Source organism: Oncorhynchus keta, unplaced genomic scaffold, assembly GCF_023373465.1.
Source record: "Oncorhynchus keta strain PuntledgeMale-10-30-2019 unplaced genomic scaffold, Oket_V2 Un_contig_23922_pilon_pilon, whole genome shotgun sequence".
NCBI lineage: Eukaryota > Metazoa > Chordata > Actinopteri > Salmoniformes > Salmonidae > Oncorhynchus > Oncorhynchus keta.
The window spans coordinates 3,507-7,171 of record NW_026283634.1 but is presented as its reverse complement, the minus strand read 5'-3'; the positions used below and the strand labels follow the sequence as shown (position 1 = coordinate 7,171).

At 43.8% G+C, this 3,665-nt stretch overlaps 1 non-coding gene across 1 annotated transcript; it reads left to right on the top strand.

Moving 5' to 3' along the window:
* The first annotated feature begins 2,047 nt into the window (after positions 1–2,047).
* Positions 2,048–2,129, top strand: trnal-aag (transfer RNA leucine (anticodon AAG)). The gene has a single exon. It is a non-coding gene; the product is annotated as a tRNA-Leu (tRNA).
* Positions 2,130–3,665: the final 1,536 nt, after the last annotated feature.

The window sequence follows — 3,665 nt, the reverse complement described above, 5'->3', positions numbered from 1 at the left end:
CGTTCGAAGGATTACTTACCCCTTACTTACCCTATCCTAGGTATTCCTTGAAGAGGTGGGGTTTCAGGTGTCTCCGGAAGGTGGTGATTGACTCCGCTGTCCTGGCGTCGTGAGACAAACTCTGCTAGGCTATGAGTGATTCATATATTAGGGATATACTACATTGGTTAGCTAGCTAGCCAACGTTAGCTCCCTATCTGCCTTAGTACTGTTATCTATGGTATAACCAAAGATACTGTATATAGAACCAACCCCAAAATAGTTCATCTGTGTCGTTTACAGTGGGAGCAAATTAAGCATATTGGGCGGAGCAAACAAGGAGGTTGGCAAAATCAGAGTTAGCGAGATCCCATTTGAGGCATTTGCATATTTTCCTTTAGGGAACGCCTCATCTGTGAAGTGCGCATGTGCACAAACTAAATTCGACTTTGCACTCCTTGAAATTGTATTGGTCACGTACACGTATTTAGATATTATTGCCGGTGTTGAGAAAATGCTTGTGTTCCTAGCTCCAACAGTGCAGTAGTATCTAACTAAATGCTTGTGTTCCTAGCTCCAACAGTGCAGTAGTGTCTAACTAAATGCTTGTGTTCCTAGCTCCAACAGTGCAGTAGTGTCTAACTAAATGCTTGTGTTCCTAGCTCCAACAGTGCAGTAGTGTCTAACTAAATGCTTGTGTTCCTAGCTCCAACAGTGCAGTAGTGTCTAACAATTCACAACAATACACACAAATCTAAAAGTAAAAGGATGGAATTAAGAAATATATAAATATTGGGATGAGCAATGTCGGAGTGGCATTGACTAAAATACACCTACCTACATGTACCCTGCACATTGACTAGGTACCGGTACCCCTGTATACAGCCTTGTTTTAATTTTATTGTGTAACTTTTTGTTTTGTTTTTTACGTTTATTTTGTAAATATTTTCTTAACTTCATTTCTTGAATTGCATTGTTGGTTAATAATGCCCCATCAGTCAGCTCTCCGTTTCCACTCTCTCAACGGAGCTGACCTGAACTGGCAGGTTTCACACCCCACATTTACATAGGGAGTGACGTGTCACATTCTCTGGCCTATCCAGAAATATGCTAAATGTTCTCTTCCTCTGAGAGAGTAAGCTGGGAGACCAGCACCCAGTGTGGAAAGATGTTTACCCACTGACTAAACTAAATACATTTAGATGTAAATGGACAATAAAGTATCAATCATTTAAAAGTAAAAAAAATGTATGTACCAATCGCAGATTGGCCCTTTATCAATTCCTCCAGTACTGAACAATATATTTGAGTGCAGAACTTCAGTAGAATGCCCCTTTAAAACCACACCGTAGCCTAGTTCAACAACTGCTGAGTTGTTTTTAGACAATACTCACTGCTGTTAATAAGATCTTCTGTCTCCTCCTCTTTCACTCCCAGAACGGCTTCAACCTTCTCTTTTATTGAGACAGCCTCCTCTTCCTCCCAAAAAGGTTTGTCTTTTACTCTAACAGCCACCTCTTCCTCGTTTTTAATTCTGAAAGCTTCTACCTCCTCTTCCACTGTGACAGACTGTATCCCCTCTTCCTCTTCCACCGTGACAGCCTGTATCCCCTCTTCCTCTTCCACTGTGACAGCCTGTATCCCCTCTTCCTCTTCCACTGTGACAGCCTGTATCCCCTCTTCCTCTTCCACTGTGACAGCCTGTATCCCCTCTTCCTCATTCACTCCTAAAGTTTCATCCTCTTCTTTCAATGTGATAGCCTCCTCTTCCTCCTTTTTCATTCTGAAAGCTTCTTCTTCTCCTTTCACTGTGATAACCTCCTCTTTTAAGTCTATGTTCAGCCTCAGAGCTTATTTCTCCGTACAGCAGACCTCCTCACGTCGCCATCTGCTGGCTGCATTGGGTAACGCAAAGAGGCTCTGTCAAACAATATCATAACAAATCATTTCAGTTCGTTTTTTACCACACTACTTACTACCACACAACTACTACGAAGTTGGTTAAAAGAAAAACGGAAACATCCGGTTTTCAGGGATATAGATTATGTTAAACCCAATGACATGTATCGGTAGCGTGGCCGAGCGGTCTAAGGCGCTGGATTAAGGCTCCAGTCTCTTCGGAGGCGCGGGTTCGAATCCCGCCGCTGCCAGATATTTTGGCTCCCGAGCGTCGCAACGTCGCACTGCATCTCAGTGCGAGCACTGGTTCGATTCCAGACTGTGATTGGGTCCCATAGAGTGTCGCACAATTAATCCAGAGACGTCCGGGTTTGTCAAGGGTTTTTGTAAATTAAGAATTTGGCTTGACTAGTTATATAAAGGGAAAAAAATACAGAATTTCAAATTGATTACATGTAGATTTTTTTGTCACTGTTGTACACAGTGGTGGAAAAAGTACTCAATTGTCATACTTGAGTAAAAGTAAAGATACCTTTTATAGAAAATGACTCAAGTAAAAGTGAAAGACACCCAGTAAATTACTACTTGAGTAAACGTCTAAAAGAATCTGGTTTTAAATGTACTTAAGTATCGAAAGTAAATGGAATTGCTCAAATGTACTTAAGTATCAGAAGTAAAAAGGGTAAACCATTTGAAATTAATATATTAATAAGCAAACCAGACGGCACAATTGTATTTTTTTATTGATGGATTGCCAGGGTCACACTCCAACACTCCAACACTCCAACACTCCAACACTCCAACACTCAGACACTCCAACACTCCAACACTCCAACACTCAGACACTCCAACACTCCAACACTCAGACACTCCAACACTCCAACACTCCAACACTCAGACACTCCAACACTCCAACACTCAGACATAACACAAACGCTTCATCTGTAAATTAAGTGAGTCCGCCAGATCAGAGGCAGTACAGATCACCAGGGATGTTCTCTGTTTAGTGAGTCCGCCTGAGCAGAGGCAGTACAGATCACCAGGGATGTTCTCTGTTTAGTGAGTCCGCCTGAGCAGAGGCAGTACAGATCACCAGGGATGTTCTCTGTTTAGTGAGTCCGCCTGAGCAGAGGCAGTACAGATCACCAGGGATGTTCTCTGTTTAGTGAGTCCGCCTGAGCAGAGGCAGTACAGATCACCAGGGATGTTCTCTGTTTAGTGAGTCCGCCAGATCAGGAGGCAGTACAGATCACTCAGGGATGTTCTCTGTTTTAGTGAGTCCGCCTGAGCAGAGGCAGATCACCAGGGGATGTTCTTTGTTTATGAGTCCCAGATCAGAGGCAGAGACACCAGGATGTTCTCTGCTTCTAGTGAGTCCTCCAGATCAGAGGCAGTAGAGATGACCAGGGAAGTTCTCTGTTTAGTGAGTCCCCAGACTGAGGCAGCAGAGATGACCAGGGATGTTCTTCATTTAGTGAGTCCGCTAGATCAGAGGCAGTACAGATCACCAGGGATGTTCCTCTGTTTAGTGAGTCCGATCAGAGGCAGATCCAGGGGAGGCAGTGAGTCCTCCAGATCAGAGGCAGAGATGACAGGGATGTTCTCTGTTTAGTGAGTCCTCCAGAGCAGAGGCAGTAGAGATCACCAGGATGTTCTCTGTTTAGTGAGTCCTCCAGATCAGAGGCAGTAGAGATGACCAGGGATGTCCCTGTTTAGTGAGTCCTCCAGATCAGAGGCAGCACAGATCACCAGGGATGTCTTCTGTTTAGTGAGTCCTCCAGATCAGA